At 26.2% G+C, this 23779-nt stretch overlaps 7 non-coding genes across 7 annotated transcripts; 6 read left to right on the top strand and 1 right to left on the bottom strand.

The window, feature by feature from the left end:
• The first annotated feature begins 312 nt into the window (after positions 1-312).
• On the top strand, positions 313-384 carry Trnam-cau (transfer RNA methionine (anticodon CAU)). Its single transcript has one exon. It is a non-coding gene; the product is annotated as a tRNA-Met (tRNA).
• Positions 385-391: 7 nt separating this feature from the next.
• Trnah-gug (transfer RNA histidin (anticodon GUG)) lies at positions 392-463 on the top strand. The gene has a single exon. It is a non-coding gene; the product is annotated as a tRNA-His (tRNA).
• A 941-nt stretch (positions 464-1404) lies between these two features.
• On the top strand, positions 1405-1482 carry Trnae-cuc (transfer RNA glutamic acid (anticodon CUC)). Its single transcript has one exon. It is a non-coding gene; the product is annotated as a tRNA-Glu (tRNA).
• Positions 1483-2815: 1333 nt separating this feature from the next.
• Trnat-ugu (transfer RNA threonine (anticodon UGU)) lies at positions 2816-2886 on the top strand. The gene has a single exon. It is a non-coding gene; the product is annotated as a tRNA-Thr (tRNA).
• Positions 2887-4335: 1449 nt separating this feature from the next.
• On the bottom strand, positions 4336-4418 carry Trnal-uaa (transfer RNA leucine (anticodon UAA)). The gene has a single exon. It is a non-coding gene; the product is annotated as a tRNA-Leu (tRNA).
• An 18000-nt stretch (positions 4419-22418) lies between these two features.
• On the top strand, positions 22419-22490 carry Trnah-gug (transfer RNA histidin (anticodon GUG)). The gene has a single exon. It is a non-coding gene; the product is annotated as a tRNA-His (tRNA).
• A 940-nt stretch (positions 22491-23430) lies between these two features.
• Trnae-cuc (transfer RNA glutamic acid (anticodon CUC)) lies at positions 23431-23502 on the top strand. The gene has a single exon. It is a non-coding gene; the product is annotated as a tRNA-Glu (tRNA).
• Positions 23503-23779: the final 277 nt, after the last annotated feature.

Genomic DNA, 23779 nt, shown 5'->3' on the forward strand with positions numbered 1-23779 from the left:
TTCACTTTATTTTATGAAGTCACAATCAAAAAATCCTACGGTTAAAATAACTTTTGGTCATAACATGTTGCAATTTAAGTTATTTTGAATTTTACCATAAAAATAATAAATATAAAGCTTAAAAAGCTTTATAACAAACAAAAAATTTAAGCTCAAACAGTTTTACAACATAAGTTCAAATTAAAGTTTAAATAGCAAGGCAAATGAGTAAATTTTAAGTAAGTTTAATTGCATCAACAAAAGTATATAAGTAAGCATTAAGCTTAGAGCAAATCTTCAAGTATACATACGCTATATGCAGCAGTTACAAACAGCAGAGTGGCGCAGCGGAAGCGTGCTGGGCCCATAACCCAGAGGTCGATGGATCGAAACCATCCTCTGCTACCTTCTCGCTGTAATCGTATAGTGGTTAGTACTTCACGTTGTGGCCGTGACAACCCAGGTTCGAATCCTGGTTACAGCAATTTTTGTTACTGCAATATAAAATTTTATTATTATTAGTTTATACGAATATATATATATAATAAATTTGGTCAACATAAGAAAAAATTATAATAATAATATTTATTTACATAGTTATGAGACTTATTCAAAAGATTTCAATTTATTATAGTTTTATAAGTAATAAAATGCTCTTGTCTTAAAAAATAGTTTTAGATTAAAACTTTGCTTCACTTTAACTCCTTATATTATATTTGCTTTAACATATTTTGTTATAGAAAATATTTTTGTATCTTTAAAACGCTTGTTCATAAATAACATACATAAGTTAGCTTAAAATAATAACAAAGAGCATAAAGGTTTACCACATACATGATTTAGTAGTTTTGATTACTAATATATGCACTAAAGTTTAAATGTAATCAACAGTAATATGTTATATTTTTTCGAATTGTATAAAGGTAGATCATGTTTTAGTTTAAATAGTTTTCTAGTTGAAGAGAGTGATTTTTTAAAGTAGATTAGTAATATATGTTTTACTCTAGCTAAATAAAATAAAACGTTACTATGCAAACAAACATTATTTGAAAAGCAAGTTTAAATGTTTCAGAAAAATTAAGTAATACACATAGTTTAAGACAATTCAAAACACAAATACAGTATTTCAATTATTGAGCATAATAGAGTAATAATGAAATAAAAACTTTTACACATTAAATATGTATTAGACAGTGAAAGTGGTTAGAACTTCAAAAACTTTATCTTGATGTATTTGAGAAAAGTTTAATTATATTAAACAAAAGTTCTTTAGAAGCCATTTAAATAAAAATAATCTTTGCTAAAATGTTTTAATTAAAGCTTACTTTTTTCAGTTCATAGTATCGTATAAAACAATTCACTTAAAACACTCTGCATGCAAAAAAAAAAAGGATTATAAACGTGAAAAGTTGTGTGGAGACGTACTCCCAGGTGATCTAGTCCTAGTGGTTAGGATTCGTGGCTCTCACCCACGCGGCCCGGGTTCGATTCCCGGTATGGGAACATTTTTTAATATGTTGAAATAGCCTAAGTTTAAAATTAATTTCTTTAATATTTTCTACCTTATAATGAAAACTTGTGAACTTAATTATAAAAGTTGCGGATGCTTTCGTTAACATACTTCATTAAGAACTTTAATATAGCGGTTCATTAATTAATACGTGACTAATTGGACTTATGTGAACGCAAAAAATATATACTTAAACTGTTTTGAGCAGTATAGAATTTTAAAAAAGAAGACAGTAATACTTAAACAAATTAGACAATTTAAAATTGTGACTTATGTTTTACTATTTTAAGCACAAAGTTTAAGAAAATTAAAAAAAAAACGGCTTTAATGCTAAGTATTAATAAAATAAAAAGTCTTAATATCAAAAGTAAAGGAAAACACACTTTATTAAAAGATTATAACAAAAGTCGTCCTAGGGTGGGCTCGAACCACCAACCTTTCGATTAACAGTCGAACGCGCTAACCGATTGCGCCACGAAGACTTGTAATACAGACACTTTTACTATTTATAAACTAAAGTTTTCTCGCTTCACATGTGCGTTATTTAATTACAAGTATGTATTCAGTTGCTAAATTTAAAACAAATCTTAATGCTTTAGTATGAAGTTTTCGAGCATTTTTTGATTAACTCAGTACACTTACCATTTTTTAAATTTAGTAGTTTTGAAAAAATTTCTTTTTTGATAAATTTAATAAGTATTTATTTTTTTACAACTATAGAAAAATTACATAACTCTTCTTAATATAAAATAAGATTGGAAAATAGTTTTTTAGACTATCATAAATGCAAACCTAAATACCAATTACTTTGAAAAATTAATATCAATATGTCAATTACAATAAAACATGAGATTATACAGTTGTGTTTAGAGTAATTTCTTTCAAATATAGTACAACACACCTTTTTAGTTCAGCAAAATAAAAATGTTTTACATTTAAAAGCATTGAAACTTAAGTTTTGCATACAAAATTAACAGTTAAATGACAAATATACGGTGTTTTCTTACACTAATGTTGACAGGACAAATAAATTTTGTTTTAATATTTAAACTTATCAGCAACAAAAAAAAATTTAAATTAATTATTTAAGCACTTTGTCTGTGTTATAATGTGAATAATAAAAATTTATCAAGATTATTTGTTAGTTTCGATGAAATAGGTCAAGAAAACTTCAATTAGCAGCCTTCTAAATAAATTGCTAAAATCATACAAAATGTTGCTACAAAACTTAAAGGTTTGTCTGCAAGATGAGAAAAATAAATTCATATACATTGTGACGTAATAAAACTGTATTTTCTATAATACTAAAAAGTAAATCCACTCGCAGCCGCCATAGCTCAGTGGCAGAGCGCTGGTCTTGTAAACAGCGGTCGAGAGTTCAATCCTCTCTGGCGGCACTTTTTATGATTTATTTTTAACCATTATCATTTACTCATAATTTTTTTTAAACTTGCATTTTTGTTTGCAAACTGTCTTTTTTCTTCATTGCTTTTATTTTTAAGTATTTCTGGTTATATTTTGAATTTTTTCTAATGTTGTTCATGCAAATGTAAAATATTTTCCGATAGTTTTTAATAAGTGGTTTATTGAACAAAAACGAAAAATTGCTCAAATTTTTTGGTTCATGGACCTAGATACGAAAAAAGACCTCTCGGTCATCGAGTTGCATACCTAACTTTATCAAAATTATAATAACCTACAAATGAAAAAAATTAAAAAATTTTCAGTCAAAGTTTAAATTCTAAAACGAAAATCTCTATCTAAATTGAGAATATTAAACTTCACAACAATAAATATTTAAAAAATATATATATTAAAAATAATAAACAGTTTATAAAAACACAAGTATCTAACATAATATACACATTAAATATACTTTGAACTATACGTAAAAAGGTATAGTTTCTATCTGAAATGTTTTTAATTTTAAAGTTTATCAATAACTAAAACAAATAACTTAAAGTTTTATATGATTTAAAAACGATTAAAAAAATAATAATAAATTTATCTGAAATTTTCTCTTTTTAAAAGTATTTTTAAGAATTTCCAAGGCCAACGAATTACCTCTAATGCAGTTGTAATAAGAAGTCCACGCCGGGACACGAACCCGTATCTTCTGATTAGGAGTCAGACGCCTTATCCATTAGGCCACGCAGTCGGTTACGTGGTATCCAACTATCGCGTTCATATAAGTAAAACTTTGTAGCCTGTCGGCCCAATGTAGGTTAAATAACAAATAATTAGAGCAAGATGTAATAAAACTATTTATCAACAAATGTAGAAATCCGTAGATTCAATTAGCAAAAAATATTTTATTTATACTCTATTTATTTTTTAAACTTATCTATTGTTTAAACTACATTTAGTTTAATTATGTATTACTACGCTTAGTTTTTGTAAAATCACTCAAGTTATTCCATGCATTATAAACTAAATATACTATAAAATTATCTATGATTAAAAAAGTTTTTTTTTCAAATTTTCATACCTGTTCAACCCTCTAAACATGGTGTTTTAGTTTTTAAAATGTTAATTAAAATCACTACTATAACTTAAGGTAACAGTCAAAAGAAAACGAGCTTAAACTTGTTTAGTTTACTTTTAGAAACGTCTTTATAGTAAGTTAATAGCATAAAACACGTTATGATGCGTAAAATAGGATAAAAACTTAAAAACTTTCTCAACTAAACATAAAAACTACAAGCTTCTAAAACTATGAACTTATAAAGTAAATTGTAAACACTTAAGTTAAATAAATAATATTTTTAAGGCTTTCAAGCAAAATCTTTTTTTAGTTCAAAACTTACAGTTATAAAAAGAAAAATAATAATACTACACGTAAAAAATACTGGGTGTGGGGTTCGAACCCACGCGGACAATCGTCCATTGGAACTTAAGTCCAACGCCTTAACCACTCGGCCAACCCAGTAGCCGACGATAAACTGAGTATTTGAATTATATACTACATTATACGTAGCTTTTTTGAATTATAACAAGTAGATTTAAATTGATGAAACTAGCAATTTTTTTGGTAAACTGTACTAGCATTATAATGAATTTTTAATAAGTAAATATTAATCACTGACTAATTTGTTTACTTTTTCAAAACTTTAATTAAAACATGAATGCTTAGTTTTTCAATATTCGAAAAACTAAATTATTTTCTTTGCAATTAAAAATAAAACGAAAGTCACATCAACTTAAAAAAAATATTTGGAGAGCCAATAAAAAGTTTTTCTTACAATTAAATAAAACCATTTGAACGTATGTACAATGTTAAAAATAAATTTTAATTTATATGTGATCATAGCAATTTGTATAACAAAATAAAGTTGCAAGTAAGTTTTAGTTTATATATGATTGGTGATAAAATAACACAAAACTAGTTTTCTGTTCAAAGTATACTTTACATTCAAAATAGAGTTTACGTTTAAAAGTGATTTTAAACGCATGACGTCCAAAGTTAAAATTAACGTTTGATTACTATACGCTAAAATTGGAAACTTAGCAATACTCTTTAACTTAAAAAGTAACCTTTTTACATTTTAAGTGTCTTATGTAACCAACTTAAACTTAAAAAACTTAAAATATTTATCTTACTTATAATCATGTTTAGAGAAGTGTTCTCAAGTTTAAGTAAATAACTTATCAATCTTTAATTTACTTATATACTTATAAGTAGCACATTTTAAAGAATTAGTTAGAACTTTAAGATATATTTAAGATAGCCCAAACTAGACACCTTTTTGATTTTATTAAAGTAAATTTTTAGTACAAATTATTACTAATAGTTTGATAACATCTTTTGCTGTCCAATAATTTATTTTCTAGTAAGTAGATTAAATTATTTTGTTATTTTCAGCAGGAGTAAAAAAAAATTGCAACCTAAATACAAAAACGTACGATTGTATAAGTTATAATTAGCATTATATTATATATAAACGTCGACAAACTGTATAAAAAAAACTATACTTTTTTCATTTTATTTACTTAAATATTTGTTAGCTTAACTTTAGAACTCAATTATAAACAAAAACAACTAAAGTGAATTGATAGAAACATAACATCCAGTGAGTAAATTTTATTAATTATTGAATACTTGGTTAAAATTGATTTATGACAAGAAACGATTCAAAAAATATTTAAATTTTAAAGTTTTAGAATTTATTAAAAATATTAAAGCTACTCAGTTTTATTGTAAAATAGATTTTCAAACTGTTTTGCTGCAAAAAACGTATTGAAGTTACAAACTATGCAACAATCGACAAAAAATTGATAGTATATAGTTAAATTTAAAAAAAAAAGTATAGATTTAAAATCTTTATAATTAATAATTTATTATTTTAAAGAAAAACAATTACAATATTTCACCGCAAAGCGGATTTTCAAACTGTAGATCTTACTCAAAAATATTTTTTTTTATCTCAATTAGAATTCAAATAGATTTCTTTAGATTATCTTGAAGTTTTTGATTTTCGAAACTGAATAAATACACTATTTAAATATAGTAATTTTAATTCAGTTTATAATACTTAAATAAAAACAATCACTCTTTTGTGTATGTTTTAGGTTTATTGATTTATAACTTATTTTTTAATAAGTTTAAAAACTATACTATCGAACACTACTTAAAACACTTTTTTTTTCGTTGATCCTTACTTACTGTTTTATCTAATTAAGATTATATTATGTTAAATACATGTCCACCGGAAGTCGAAACCGTAACTAGTGCTTGGAAGGCACCAAAGCTAACCGTTACACCATCGATGCTTGTATTGAAATGGAGAAATTACTGTATATAATCTCAAATTAAAATGCAGCTAGTTCTGTACTGCAGTCAAATGCTAGCATATTAGCGTTCAAGCGTTAATTTTTTGCCGTTAGCTCGACAAAATGATCTATAATAATGCGTTGCAAATTTTCAACGCGTTTTCGCTCGCTAGCAGAATTATACACAGTTTATCTGCTAGTTTAAGCGGTAAACTCTCACGTGGTTTAACGCTTATGGCTATAAACTTGAATTAGCGTCTTTTTGGATCACATTTTTCGAGATCACATTTTTGTTGAAAACAATTTATTAGACAACATTTTTTAAGTGTTCCGTGATTGGCTTACTAAAAGGTTACTAAAGGTTAAAGTTAAATTTATTTTATACTTACAAACAAATATATGATATGTAAGCAAGTTAAAATAAATATTACGATTTTCACGTTAATAGAAAAGTAAACAGAACAAAATTTAGATAATCAGCAAAAGATATTTTATTAAATTAAAAAAGAGAAAAATAAATAAATAAATAAATCAAAATACACCTTCAGAAAAGAAAAAAAAATCAATAGAAAATATTGAAACATAAGTTTTATGAAAACCTGAAAAATATTTTAGTAAAATAGTAACAAGTTTAAGAATAGTTATTAAAACCAAAATACTAAATAATAAAAAATTATGTTAATGATATAAAAGTTTAAAACCATTCTTTTATAAGTTTAGGTAATAAACCAATTTATATCAATCTAAAAATTTATTAACAAATAAAAAGAAAATATAATCATATTAAAATTTTATGCCATTTAATTATAAAACTATATATATCTACATAAAAAAAATTATTCGTGTAATGTATAGAAGTTATGTTTAAAACGTAACGTGTATCATTTACTAATCGACCGTTTGAAACTTATCATCAAAAACATTCATTTGGTTGTAATAAACAGTCTAGTACCAGTACAAATCTGACTGACTCATTTCTCAATATAAATAACTGAAACTTTGCAAATATGTAATTTAGGGGTATCTCTTGGTACCGCTATATTTTTATGCATCTAGCTTAAATATTTTTGAAGCAGTGACCACCTGAAATTTACCTTAAATAAACACAGTCGGTTGACTTTTAAAAAGACAACTTAGTACTGCTGGACCTCTAACTCCTTTATTTGTCAATAAAAACATATTAAACTTTGCCAATATGTTCTCTTATGTTTTCACTTGGTTGAAATTAATTATCTCATTTCTAACATGTTCGGTTTTGAAAATATGATTTGACCAAATAAATCAGCAAAATTGTTGTAAATTCCGTATAAAAACACGTTCATTTTATTAAAAACAAAACAACGTAGTACCAGTACAAATCTGACTGACTCATTTCTCAATATAAATAACTGAAACTTTGCAAATATGTAATTTAGGGGTATCTCTTGGTACCGCTATATTTTTATGCATCTAGCTTAAATATTTTTAAAGCTGTGACCGCCTGAAGTTTACCTTAAATAAACACAGTCGGTTGACTTTTAAAAAGACAACTTAGTACTGCTGGACCTCTAACTCCTTTATTTGTCAATAAAAACATATTAAACTTTGCCAATATGTTCTCTTATGTTTTCACTTGGTTGAAATTAATTATCTCATTTCTAACATGTTCGGTTTTGAAAATATGATTTGACCAAATAAATCAGCAAAATTGTTGTAAATTCCGTATAAAAACACGTTCATTTTTATAAACTTTACTTAGTAATCATTCTAACAGCAATATACTTAAGTATGTATAAAATAAATTAACATTCAAATACTTAGGACTTATTTAAAAGTGAACATAAAAAGTAACATTGTTAAAACTTTACTTTAAATTTCACAATTTAATATTAAAAGTGTCTATTTAACATGAATAAAATGTTTACTGCAGCAGGCTGTGGCTAGATTCTCCCAATACTTTCTATGGCTGGTTTGTAAAGCAGCGTTTTAAACTTTTGCAACATTACATCAGTAATATCTTGTCTGCATTTTATTTTCTCATTATGTTAACTTGCATCAGTATAACACATGACCTTTCGAGCTTTCTCTTAAACGCTCGGATAAACATGGATTTAGGCTCGAAGATTTACACAGAATTTATAAATAATTCAAATAATATTTGATATCCTTTTACAGAGTAATAAAAGTTTGTTTTCTTTTTGTTTATAGTAAGATAAAAAGATATAATTAATTGAAATTAGTTTTACATTCTTTTATAATTTTATATCAAGCATAGTAGAATGCATAAACTTTTCAAAAATAACACAACAGTTTAGAACTAAAAATGATATAAAGGTTTTATGCACAACTATTAAATTTTCAGTTTTAATTTTTAAATGTGAAGTAAGGTCACAGAATTTTCTTAATTTGAGAAAATTTTAATTTTTTAGACTTAAATAGTTTTAAAAAAATACTTGTGTAATTTTTTTTAATTTAATAGTTTAAAAACTGCCTGAACTAAAAATAATGTTAAGGTTTTAAACATATTATTGAATGAAAATTTGATTTGTTTTTTCACTTTTATTTTTTAGTCAAGTCACAGATAGTATTGAATTTGGGTTAACTTTAGTTTTTTTAGGTGTTAAATATTAAGCAAACTTCTTTATTGTAAACACCATTTTAAAATTGTATTTTTTTCTTAGATAGTCTCTACTAAACATAAGTTAGTTTTCTTTCAGATAATGATTTTAATTAGTTTTATTTCATTAGTTATTTTGTCTATGATATTTAGCCATTAAAGTAAGGTCGCAGTTTCATATTTCTTATGCTATTAACATAATTAATAATTTATAGATTGTGTTTAATGTCAAAATGCGTGTTACTTTAAAAGAATTCACCGAGAAAATGGAACAATTTTTCAGTTCTCCAACTGAGTTTAGAAAGGTTGAAAATGATCCTGAAAAATTTTTCAGATTTTTTGAAGAAAAAAAGAACAGAAGTTATCTTATGAAAAAAATTTGCCTTAAGTATCTTAAGACAAAGCGCACTTTTACTTTAACTTCAAGAATGAAACAAATAATTGTTTCAAAGGTTTACAAGTACAAATCTATGTTACTTAGTAAAAGAGCAGCAATAGAGTTTATTCAAACTCAAGAAAAGGGTCACAAGGACAAACTTAGAACTTCAGGAGAAAATGAGCACAACATAAACCAAGAAATAGTTGATGAAACTCCTCAAGTGGAAAAGGGCGAAGAGGACAAACCTGAAACTTCAGAAGAAAATGAGCACAACATAAACCAAGAATTAGGTGATGAAATTCCTCAAGAGGAAAAGGGCGAAGAGGAAAGACCTGAAACTTCAGGAGAAAATGAGCACAACATAAACCAAGAAATAGTTGAAGAAGCTCCTCAAGAGGAAAAGGGCGAAGAGGAAAGACCTGAAACTTCAGGAGAAAATGAGTACAACATAAACCAAGAAATAGTTGAAGAAGTTCCTCAAGAGGAAAAGGGCGAAGAGGAAAGACCTGAAACTTCAGAAAATGAGTACAACATAAACCAAGAATTAGGTGATGAAATTCCTCAAGAGGAAAAGGGCGAAGAGGAAAGACCTGAAACTTCAGGAGAAAATGAGTACAACATAAACCAAGAAATAGTTGAAGAAGTTCCTCAAGAGGAAAAGGGCGAAGAGAAAAAACCTGAAACTTCAGGAGAAAATGAGCACAACATAAACCAAGAATTAGGTGATGAAACTCCTCCTATTTCTGATGAAGAAAATGCATGCAGAGAATATTTAGAGAATTCAGATGAAGAACTAAGAAATGATGATGAAGAGATACTACTACCAGTGTTGAGTGATAGTTCTCAATCGCCATTTCAAAATGATGAAGCAAATGATTTTTTTAGAAAAACTCCACCACCAGCGCATTATTTTGATGAAGAAAGAAATGAAGATGAGGAAGAAATAGAAGAAGAAGAAGAAAATGCATGCAGAGCATATTTAGAGAATTCAGATGAAGAACTAAGAAATGATGATGAAGAGATACTACTACCAGTGTTGAGTGATAGTTCTCAATCGCCATTTCAAAATGATGAAGCAAATGATTTTTTTAGAAAATCTCCACAACCAGCGCATTATTCAAATGAAGAGAGGAATGAAGAATTAGAAGAAGAAGAAAATACACGCATATCATTAACAGTTTCTAAAGATGAATGGGAAAAGATGTATGATGAAACCAAGGAATATCTAAAACCAAATGATCAAAGATACAAAATGACTAAGTTAGGTTGGACTGATGTAAGTAGTTACTTTTTATTGGTATTATGTATTTAAGCTTCAAACACTACAATGTTTCAACATAATAAATTTATTAATTTTGAAAAACACTTCTAAATTATAATTAATTATAATCATACAATGTACATAAACCTTAAAAAAATCATGTTTTTTGTATTACAGATGTTACGCAAAAAGTTGCACCCTGAAATAAAGCACTGTCATTGTTACGCATTTAAAGGTACGTACTATAAGCTTAAAACCAAATCATTCGCGCTTACCTTAAAATGCTCGGTCAAGGGATGTCCCGTCCCGTTATATGGAAGGGTTACATCAACAAAGATAAAATTGAGTTATCAAGAACGGGACAGCGAAATCATCAAAATGCCGATGCAAATAGGAGAACAAGAATTGGTCGCAGTCAGGGGCGTCGCGTGGGGTGTTGCACTGCCGCAACTGCACCACCTTGAAACTTTGTAAGAAAAAAATAAGTATCTATAACGTTTTCGTTATTTTTTAGAACGAAATCTCTTTTAAAACTCCAATTTTGAAAACGACCATTTTGCCCACTTCACTGCCGCAAACTCTTAGCTGACTGCCGCAAATGAACTCAAAAAAGCAAAATTTCTTCAAGAATTACCGCAAAATCAATATCTTGCGGTAAGTAAGTTAAGTTGAAAATTCCCTAAAATAGAACTTGCTTAAGTATAATATACAAGCTATTGTAAACATAAATTAAAAACAAAGCTAAGCTACTGCAAAGTGTAAAGGATTAAACTTAAGTTTATATACCCACATGATATTTTAAATTTAAGAGATCACTTCTATTAAAACGAAACAATAAAAGAGCAAAACTTGTCATAAATTACATATTTTGAAAAAAATAGATAAAAAACCTAAATCACCAAAGTCTTAAAAATTTTATTTTTTATTTTAATCTGCATACATAACCTTAACTATAACTGATTATTGTTATCATAAAGTTAATAAAATGATTAATTAAATTATATTTAAATGTAAAATTTGAGTTCTGAAAAAAATGTTAAGAAGTTTATTATAAACTTCTAGTTTACTCATACAGAAAAATAATATAGATTTATATTAAATAAAAATTAGTATTATTGAAACAGTCACATATTTAAATAAAGTAAATAGACCTAACTTAGAAACTTTGATTACTTAGAGTAGTTTAACATTTTAGGAAAATTTAGCCTACTTTATATGACTTTTGGTTTAATTTTTTCATAAACAAAGCAAAAATTTTAGATAAAATTGTTGAAACATGGTTGCCTTGCCTCATAATCAGGATTACTTAGAAATTAAAAAAAAAACAACTCAAGATGACCAAAGATAAATTAAAACAGGCCAAATTAGAAAAATATTCAGGCTGACTAAAGCAGTTTTAGTTTTTTACTCTGAAAATAACAAGCTTATTTAAAATTAAAAAAAAAAGTGTTTTACCCTATGGCCACATGAAAACTACTTAACCATTTTTTTACTGCTATAATGGTTACATATTTATAATTTATCTTTAAATTTATTGAAAAGTCAACAGCCTCACCAACCAAACTTAAAAAAGTTGAGCTCCTGATAAAAATACTGTCATCAAAATGAAAAACAATTAAAATTTAAATAAAGAAAACATACCCTTAAAGAATTCTTGAATTTTTAACCTCCAACAAAAAAATATTAAATTTAGAAAAAAGATTAATAAAAATCTTAATGTATGTAAAAAAAAATTGTGCAAAATAGTAAGGGGTAAGGGGGGGTGTATAGGCTCTTTTTTTTATGTTGTTCTTATTTTAACTTTTTCAGAAAGCTAATAGTTACTCTTTAATAAACTTGAAATTTCCAATTAAACTTTTAGATACAACTGGTCAAAGCCAGAGAGTACAATGATTTATTATACAAGGAGCAAACCAAAACAGCATAAAAAAAACAATTTTACTGAAAACCTATATTCTCCATAATTTTTAAAGCAATTTTTATCAAACTTTTTCATTCTACTTTTTATAAAATTTTATACTTTTGTTGAAGAGAAGTTTTAAATTTTAAAGTATCAATATATATTTTTATATATACAAAAAAAAATCACTTTTGTTATAACTTTTTTTTTCGTAGTGTTTTGGATTTCTATTTTAGCAAATTGTTTTGTTTTATAAAAGAAACATCTAAAGAAACATTTTTAACCCTGTTTTAAATTGTGCCTCCCATAAGGAACCTTTTGTTGCCTTCAACTTTGACCATCTAAAAAAATATTTTAAATTTTTTAAATCTGTAAAAAACATCTTGTAGCTTAGTAAAAACTACATAAAATAAGATCAAGTTGTGAAAAAAGTGTTTCATCCCAACTCAAGGTCACTCAGGACAGTTTTTTGACTCAAAGAGTGGCAACCTTGTTTTTAGAGTGACAACCTTGCTTTTTTTTTAAATATTGAAACTGTTTATTAGTTTATTCTGTATAGCTAAAACAAATTTTTGTTGAACAAGGTAAATGCTATTTTTATAGATTTTATAACTAGGAAAATGCAGAAAAATACTAGTCAAGTAAATTGGACAGTTTCTAAGCTTAAATCATGCCAATTGTCAGATTTAACAGAGGAAATTATGCCTGCAGTTGAAATTTTGTATAACATCATGCAATGCACAGACTTAACTGTTCAAAAAGTTAAACAACATTTGGAAACAATTCAAGCTGCAGTCAATAGTATAAGAAATTCAAGTAGTACAGAGAATGTTAAAAAAAAGCCTTTCTTCTTCAGCAAAAGAAGTCTGTGATAGTGTCAGCTTCAACATCACTGAAAGGTTCAAGTTTTCAGGCCATTTAAGAATTTCGCAGTTATTTTTGGCAAAATATTTTACTGTTTATAAATCTTGTTTTCTTTTAAAGTTTATAGAAACAGTGAAGAAGTGTTATCCTGTAGTTGATTGTAAACAGTTAGAACGAGAACTGAAAACATTTTTTTCACGTACAGAAACGCATCAGGATGTTTTAGTGAAAATATTGTTATATCTTGAAGAACATAACCTGACTAAAATATTTAACTAGACTTGAAAGCTTCTTAGAACTTTGATAACTATTCCCATGACTAGTGTAGAAGCTGAAAGAACATTTTCATCTTTGAAAAGGATCAAAACATTTTTGAGAAACACCATGGGTCAGTCAAGGTTAAATTCTTTAAGTGTAATTTCAATTGGTAGGAACTTCTTAAAAACTGTACTAATTTCAAGGAAGAGGTGATGGAGAAGTTTATCAACCAAAAGGAGAGAAGAATGAATTATAGTTACAAAGGTGAAAAGTAAGAGTTTAAGTATTTATGTTTGCAAAGTTAGAACTTCAGATTAATTTTTTAGGTTTTTATTCAGTAGTAACCATTTTCTGTACTAAGCAAGTTTAGTTTTTCTTTAAAAAGTTATAATTTCTACATAAGATTTTTTTGTTTGTAGACTTTTTAATTTAATTGCCAAGCTTCATTATGCATTCCTTTTTTGTTTAGTTAAAAATAGGTAAAAATTTTATTTTTAGTTTGGTATTTAATCCAATATTTTTCAAGTAAAGTTGAAGCTAAAATGAAATTTTATTATACTTGCTGTGTTTTCTATTAAAATATAAGTTTGTTATATCTAAACTGTAAGCTACTTTAAGTTTTAACTTTAGAGCCTTTGTAAAACTTAATATTATTTAGTTTGCTTGTTTTACTTCTGAGTTATTTACTTAGTCAAACTTTTTTTTTTATCTTAATTGTTTTTTTAAATTCTTTAAAATTTCTTTACTGAGTAATGTAAGTTATTCTTTAAAAAAATTTCAATTTGTACACAACGTTTTATTTGTTTGTAGACTTTTTAATTTACTTGCCAAGTATAAATAGGTTTTTTTAATTAAATATTAGTAAAATAAATATAAATAGTTTGATATTTAATTAATCCAATATTTTTTAACTAAAGTTGAGGCTAAGAGAAATATTATTGCATTTGCTGTATTTTCTTATTATAATATTAGTCTGTTTAATCTAAATTCTGACTTGTAAGTTAAAGACTTCGTAAAATTTGATATTTATGAGTTTGCTTATTTTACTTTTGTGTTTTCAACTTAGTAGTCAAGCTTTTTTTTTTCAAACATCAACAGTTTTAATTAGTTATAAGTTGATACTCGTTTATTTTTTTCAATATTTAGCAATAAATAAGCAATTATATTCTACTTAGTAAAATAAATTTTACTTAAAATAAACTTGCAGTTTGTACAAAACCTTTTTTTGTTTTGTTTGTAGACTTTTTAATTTTCTTGCCGAGTCTAATAAGACATTTATTATTTTGTTAAATCAAACATTAGTAACACAACCATTCTTAGCATGATGTTTAATCAAATATTTTTTAAATAAAGTTGAGTCAAAAAAAAGAACTAATAAAGTTGCTGTATTTTTCAATATAATTAAAATTTGTTTTGTCTAAATTTTTTCTACTGTTAGTTAAAACTTTAAAGCCTTCTTAAAAATTAATACTCATAAGTAAGTTAACATTTTTTTAGTCTTTTAAATTTATAGCAATTTATTGTAATTGTTATAGAAAAAAGTCTTTATTTAAGATAAAAAAAAATTTTAAAGTAGGGGATTTTTTTTAAATTTTGCACCACCTAAAAAATATACCACGCGACGCCACTGGTCGCAGTGACAGCGGTAAAATTGTTACACTTTTAGGCTAAAATGTTTATATTATACATTTTTTAAAGAACTGTCTTTAACCGGTCTGTAGATGTACATTGGTTTTAGAAGTTGTTATTGTACAATGTATTTACTTTAGTCTATTTTATAATTCAATTAAATTTGTAATTTTTCAACCATAGTAATACTTATGCAGAGCGAATTGTAAACGAGCTGGATAAGAATTGTAACATCAATTTTGTTGCAAAGAAAATGTCTCAAAGTTTTGAAAGAGATGATTTTCTTCACGGTAAACATACAGTTACTTTTGTATTTTTGATAACTCAACTATATTATTTTCTTGTAATAGATCCTTAGTATTTTAAACATATCAAATTTTAACTTTTTTGTTGAATAATTTCATCTTAAGAAACAAATATTGTTTTAATTACAAATTGTTACACAACTAACTTTAAACTGCGACAGGAAACTTAAACCGCCTTGTTAGACCCAAGAGTGTACGTAATATAAAATATCAAGCTAGTGAACAACGTAAAAAACACGAAGGAAGCTTTGATGAGAGAATAAAAAAGGCAATAACCTCGCTAGAATCAAACGAACGCTACCGTAACAACAAGGTATGTTAATCATTTTAAAATGTTACGCAGCATTGTTACATTTAAAATTTTACAGATAATTAAAGGAGTAATACAAGAATTTTGTTCAAAACCACTAAGGATAATAACACATGAAGAAGGCCAAATGAGAGTAGCCAAGGAAAAGTTAAAAAAAAGTATGTATGAGACGCTTCATATTGACTCAACCAGCGGTTTTTTTGATAAACTGGATGATAGCAATATATGTTACTCAGCCGCATGCTTAAGAGGTAAGCTGTTATATACTTTTATATTTTTTATGAAAATAAATAAATATATATTTTACAGGTTCCGAAAAATCCAAAGAAAAGACGGTTAAATCGAAAAACACACCATGTCTTGTAGTAAGTGATATGATTTCTGTACACACAGACAAACATAACTACAAGTGCTGGATGTCTCTTTTAAAAAGAGACTTCAAAAAAATATCAGGAGGTAGGTTTTATCGCATTACACTATTTGGAATAAAATAAAGATTAATTTATTATCAAGTGTTTAAAACTTAGGTAAGTCTTTTAAAAGAGTTGAGTGTGATTGTAGTCTGCCAATAATTCACTCCGCGGCAGAAGAATTCAATGGCACAAGTCTAAAAAATTATTTATTCTTCGTACATTCAGTAGTTACCAGCGAGCGTTAGTTAATTTTTTTTTAAGAATTAAAGCTTTAATAACAGTGGTTTCTATGATTTGTAGTAAAAATAGTTAAACCTATTAACAGAAAAATTGCAAAAAGACCTGTTCGACAGCTGCATAGATTGCACAATCCATCTGTGCGGATCTCATATGATGCATAGTTTCAAACGATGGTGCGACAGAAAAATCGGAAAAAAATACAAAGGAGATTTAAAAAAGCTTTTGATGACATCTTGCTGTAGGATGGTAACATCAGAAACTTATGAAAAAGTGCAATATATCTTCAAGCTTATTTGTACGATTACCTTAAATAAATGTAAGTAATAAACAAATAATATTATTTAGTTAAAGTCAAAGGTTTTGAATTAATGATTTATCCTTTTATAGATGTAACAGAGGAAGTTAGAGGAAACTTAAAACTCCTAAACAGTCTACTAGATAACGAGTAAGTAAATTTATATAATATGATCTAGTAGTAGTATATCTAAAATATTCTAAATAATGTTTAGCGAAGCAGTGAACGAACTTGTAGAAAAAACATTCGATCAAAATCAAATCACAAAATATTTAGAAGAGATTGATGATTTGGAAGAGGAGATTATTTACACATCTCAATTTAGAAAATATTTGATGGTTTTTATTTGAAAAAAGTTTGATTAAGCTTTTAAAAGTTGTCAATGCACTTTCTTTTTTTTACTGAAACTTAAGTGTTTAGATTGGACGTTTAATTTACTAATTTAATACTTCTGTAGATTATTCGAAAGGATGTTGAAAAATCCATCAAGAATAACGATTCAAAACAACAAACATTGCCTCTGAATGATTTATATTGTAAACTTTTCATTGAATATTTTTTAAAACAATGGGCTCCTATAATACCGTTATGGACAGGAATCATGTTAAAAATAATTGGTGAAAAAGAGTTTTTACAAAACAATCAGGCAGCTGAAGCGCTTTTTTCTAACTTGAAAAAACACCAGCTAGCCCATCCTGAAAGAGAGGAAGAAGCATTAAATGACTTCAGAAAAAGATCAGGAGTTTGGGAAATTGGAAATTTTCTTCGGCTTGCCCGTGATCAATTCAGGTAAAAACTTGTTAAATGTATTTTTCAAATAGTTAGAACAAACTAATTTAATTTTTTCATATGAAAGGTTCAATGAAAATTTGTATATTGATAATCATCATATTGACTGGAGAAACGCTACAAAAAACGAAAGACAACTGAGTAAAACAGATTCAGCAGTAGCAATTGATGGAATTTCTTTATGCAAAACAAAAACAAAACGAAATGCTAAAAATATCAAGTCGTTCTATAAACAAGATCAAAAGGTTATTGTAAATACTTAATAGTCAAAGTTTTAAAATCTAGATTTAATGACTTAAACTATTCAAAAGGTACTTACTTCCATCTCCTTGGAGGGAAATACGACTGATGCTGCTAAATTGTATCAACTAATCAAAGACGTTAGTTACTAAAGTTTTTTTTAATATTTATAGAAAGTAAAGAAATTTTTATCTTTAATCTCTATAACAGAGAAACTATCTGTGGAATTTGAAACCTTGCATTAAAGTATTAGCGTGCACAGCTGAGAAAAACGAAAAGTTGGTTTTATCGCATAAAGACTTTTGTTCATTAAAACCTAACAATGAAATGACGAATGATACTTGGCTGTTTTACATGAAGCTGTTTCATCCCAATGGTTAGTTTTTGATGATTTATGTAAACAAATCAGTTCAAATAAAAGATAAAATATTGTTTTAGAGACAGCAACAATCTTTATTGACGAAAAAAGTCTAGACGATCTTGATTTTGAAACAGTTATTACAGACGAGGAGTTAACCAGTTTAAAACATTAAAAAAAAGTTTTTTTTGTTTTTAAAGGAAAAGTTACAAAGTTTTTGGTAAGCAAATAAATAGTATTTTTTGGTAAATTTTTGATTGTTAAAAAATAAATCAGTAATTTATTTGTAGCTTGTTTGACATACACTATAAAGCTAACTTATTTGTTTTAGTTTATAAACATGGACGAAAAAACATGGACAAAAATTGAAATTCAACTATCTGAAAATGAAAACCAACGTCTTGAGAATTACCTTTGTCAATTAATGAAAGAAACGTTAAACTACATTCAGACTACGCATGATTCCCTTGAAACGATAGAGACCATAAATTCAAAAGTTGTTATGCTACAGGTTAGTTACGCATACAAATAATTAATAGTTATTTATTATACTTATTTATTAAAGAAATATGCATATTAATAGTTAGCAACACATTTATTGGCAAATGAAGCGGTGAGACATATTAAGGTTAAGCCATCTGATGTTATTCGCAAGGATATAGCAAACAAGCTTCTAGAAGTAGGAGGTTTGTTCGTAAAGATCTTAAAGATTATATAAAAATTTATACAATATAACAAGCAAATATAACAATTAAGGGCCTCCTAGTGAATGTTGTTACATATGCGGAAAAAAACTGGTCGAAGAAACTGGACATTGTAGGAGAAAAAACGATGTATGGGTATGTTTAGCTTAAGCACTATGTAAAAATAATAAATTATTTCTTATTTTATATTCTTTAACTTTTCTGCTTTTACAGACGGGATGCGAAGAAGAAAAATGTGGAAGATGGTTCCATGATAGGTGTCTAAAAATATCCAGAAGGCTTAAGAAAACTGAATCATTCTTTTGTTCTATGTGTGTAGGGAAATTAAATCATTAATTAAGCATATGTTACATAATCAATCATTTATATAACTTTCATTAAAGTATTGCAATTTTTTATATTGTTCTTAAATTTTTGTCCTTTTATCGTTCTAAAGGTTATTTTTAAGTAGCTCAAAAAGTTCAAAAGAGTTTGATTCAATTAATCGTGTTTTTCAACAGTTTGTACAGCTTTTTTACTCATTTTTTAAGTAAAAAAAACATAAAAATTACTCTAAAATAAGCATTGTTTGATAATTTACTTTGACATAATGCAACTTTTTAAATTGTTCTTAAAATACTGTTCTTTTGATATGTTTTAAAGGTAGTTGTAACAAAGCTCAGAAAAAAATCAAAGAGTTAAAAGTCAATTAAACGTGTTTTAAAATGGTTTTTAAACCTTTTTTACTCATTTATTAAGTGAAAAATCATAATAACTTCTTTTAAATAAGCCATTTTTAGTTATATTCTTTGAAAAATTGCAATATTTAATATATATTTTTTGAAATACTGTTCTTTTGTTGTTCTAAATTCAATTTTAATGTAGCTCGAAAATGTCAAGAAGTTATAGATCAACTAAGCAAGTTTTTGGATGGTCTTTAAACTTTTTTTTACTGATTTAATAAGTAAACAAGTTGTAATAATCCATTTTTAATTAAGCTATTTGAAAAATTGCAATATTTTGTATTTTTCTTTGAAATACTGTTCTTTTATTGTTCTAAAGGCAATTGTAATATAACTCGAAAATTTCAGGAGTTATAAATCAACTAAGCGTGTTGTTAAAAAGCTTTTAAACTTTATGTTTTGTTCGTTTTTTAAATAAAAATCATAATAAATACTTAAAAATAAACATTTTTTAGTAATATTCTTTGACAAATAGCAACTTTTTATAATGGTCCTAAAAATATTTTTCTTATTATAAAGATAAATTATATACTATTAACTAAATTTAAAAAAAAAGTTGTTATCAACTTGTATTAACATGATTTTTCGTATGGTAATATATTATATGATAATATTTTTAAAACCGAACATGTTAGAAATGAGATAATTAATTTCAACCAAGTGAAAACATAAGAGAACATATTGGCAAAGTTTAATATGTTTTTATTGACAAATAAAGGAGTTAGAGGTCCAGCAGTACTAAGTTGTCTTTTTAAAAGTCAACCGACTGTGTTTATTTAAGGTAAACTTCAGGCGGTCACAGCTTCAAAAATATTTAAGCTAGATGCATAAAAATATAGCGGTACCAAGAGATACCCCTAAATTACATATTTGCAAAGTTTCAGTTATTTATATTGAGAAATGAGTCAGTCAGATTTGTACTGGTACTACGTTGTTTTGTTTTTAATAAAATGAACGTGTTTTTATACGGAATTTACAACAATTTTGCTGATTTATTTGGTCAAATCATATTTTCAAAACCGAACATGTTAGAAATGAGATAATTAATTTCAACCAAGTGAAAACATAAGAGAACATATTGGCAAAGTTTAATATGTTTTTATTGACAAATAAAGGAGTTAGAGGTCCAGCAGTACTAAGTTGTCTTTTTAAAAGTCAACCGACTGTGTTTATTTAAGGTAAACTTCAGGCGGTCACAGCTTTAAAAATATTTAAGCTAGATGCATAAAAATATAGCGGTACCAAGAGATACCCCTAAATTACATATTTGCAAAGTTTCAGTTATTTATATTGAGAAATGAGTCAGTCAGATTTGTACTGGTACTAGACTGTTTATTACAACCAAATGAATGTTTTTGATGATAAGTTTCAAACGGTCGATTAGTAAATGATACACGTTACGTTTTAAACATAACTTCTATACATTACACGAATAATTTTTTTTATGTAGATATATATAGTTTTATAATTAAATGGCATAAAATTTTAATATGATTATATTTTCTTTTTATTTGTTAATAAATTTTTAGATTGATATAAATTGGTTTATTACCTAAACTTATAAAAGAATGGTTTTAAACTTTTATATCATTAACATAATTTTTTATTATTTAGTATTTTGGTTTTAATAACTATTCTTAAACTTGTTACTATTTTACTAAAATATTTTTCAGGTTTTCATAAAACTTATGTTTCAATATTTTCTATTGATTTTTTTTTCTTTTCTGAAGGTGTATTTTAATTTATTTATTTATTTATTTTTCTCTTTTTTAATTTAATAAAATATCTTTTGCTGATTATCTAAATTTTGTTCTGTTTACTTTTCTATTAACGTGAAAATCGTAATATTTATTTTAACTTGCTTACATATCATATATTTGTTTGTAAGTATAAAATAAATTTAACTTTAACCTTTAGTAACCTTTTAGTAAGCCAATCACGGAACACTTAAAAAATGTTGTCTAATAAATTGTTTTCAACAAAAATGTGATCTCGAAAAATGTGATCCAAAAAGACGCTAATTAACTATTAGGGTTTACTGAAATTACAAGTTTAAATGTGTATTAGGCTAATACAGTAAGATAAAGCTAAAAGTTTAAACTCAATTATAATATCAAAGTTGTTATTATCCTTTTTTTAAGCACATAATTATAAGTTTTTTAACCCTTAATAGTACTTTGCAATCAGTACTTATTATAACATATACATGAAAACATTTATTTGTTTGAATTAAAACTAACAAAAAGTTTACAACACTTGAATTAGTTCAGTTGATTAGCAAAGTTAAAAGCTTATTTATCATTTAGTAACAACATTAATTTTTATGATGTTTACTGCTGTTTAAAATTATAAAAACCTCTCAGTTTCTTTAAAAAAAGTTAAAGTTTTATTTAAGATTAATTTTTTTTTGTATAACGTAAGCTGAAATATATTTCGGCTGTTTTCAAAGAGTAAAAAACAAGAATAAAAATAAAATAATATATAGATGTATGATATTAGATAGTTAAAAATTAACTTCAGTATAGGAAACTGATAAATATATAAAACTAAAATAGCTTTTGGTCATAACATGTTGCAATTTAAGTTATTTTGAATTTTACCATAAAAATAATAAATATAAAGCTTAAAAAGCTTTATAACAAACAAAAAATTTAAGCTCAAACAGTTTTACAACATAAGTTTAAATTAAAGTTTAAATAGCAAGGCAAATGAGTAAATTTTAAGTAAGTTTAATTGCATCAACAAAAGTATATAAGTAAGCATTAAGCTTAGAGCAAATCTTCAAGTATACATACGCTATATGCAGCATTTACAAACAGCAGAGTGGCGCAGCGGAAGCGTGCTGGGCCCATAACCCAAAGGTCGATGGTTCGAAACCATCCTCTGCTACCTTCTCGCTGTAATCGTATAGTGGTTAGCACTTCACGTTGTGGCCGTGACAACCCAGGTTCGAATCCTGGTTACAGCATTTTTTGTTACTGCAATATAAAATTTTATTATTATTAGTTTATACGAATATATATATATAATAAATTTGGTCAACATAAGAAAAAATTATAATAATAATATTTATTTACATAGTTATGAGACTTATTCAAAAGATTTCAATTTATTATAGTTTTATAAGTAATAAAAAGCTCTTGTCTTAAAAAATAGTTTTAGATTAAAACTCTGCTTCACTTTATGTCCTTATATTATATTTGCTTTAACATATTTTGTTATAGAAAATATTTTTGTATCTTTAAAACGCTTGTTCATAAATAACATACATAAGTTAGCTTAAAATAATAACAAAGAGCATAAAGGTTTACCACATACATGATTTAGTAGTTTTGATTACTAATATATGCACTATAGTTTAAATGTAATCAACAGTAATATGTTATATTTTTTCGAATTGTATAAAGGTAGATCATGTTTTAGTTTAAATAGTTTTCTAGTTGAAGAGAGTGATTTTTAAAAGTAGATTAGTAATATATGTTTTACTCTAGCTAAATAAATAAAACGTTACTATGCAAACAAACATTATTTGAAAAGCAAGTTTAAATGTTTCAGAAAAATTAAGTAATACACATAGTTTAAGACAATTCAAAACACAAATACAGTATTTCAATTATTGAGCATAATAGAGTAATAATGAAATAAAAACTTTTACACATTAAATATGTATTAGACAGTGAAAGTGGTTAGAACTTCAAAAACTTTATCTTGATGTATTTGAGAAAAGTTTAATTATATTAAACAAAAGTTCTTTAGAAGCCATTTAAATAAAAATAATCTTTGCTAAAATGTTTTAATTAAAGCTTACTTTTTTCAGTTCAAAGTATCGTATAAAACAATTCACTTAAAACACTCTGCATGCAAAAAAACATAGGATTATAAACGTGAAAAGTTGTTTGTAGACGTCCTCCCAGGTGGTCTAGTGGTTAGGATTCGTGGCTCTCACCCACGCGGCCCGGGTTCGATTCCCGGTCTGGGAACATCTTTTAATATGTTGAAATAGCCTAAGTTTAAAATTAATTTCTTTAATATTTTCTACCTTATAACGAAAACTTGTGAACTTCATTATAAAAGTTGCGGATGCTTTCGTTAACATATTTCATTAAGAACTTTAATATAGCGGTTCATTAATTACTACGTGACTAATTGGACTTATGTGAACGCAAAAAATATATACTTAAACTGTTTTGAGCAGTATAAAATTTTAAAAAAGTAGACAGTAATACTTAAACAAATTAGACAATTTAAAATAGTGAC

This window comes from Thalia democratica, unplaced genomic scaffold, assembly GCF_965202585.1.
Source record: "Thalia democratica unplaced genomic scaffold, ktThaDemo2.hap1.1 HAP1_SCAFFOLD_441, whole genome shotgun sequence".
Taxonomy (NCBI): domain Eukaryota; kingdom Metazoa; phylum Chordata; class Thaliacea; order Salpida; family Salpidae; genus Thalia; species Thalia democratica.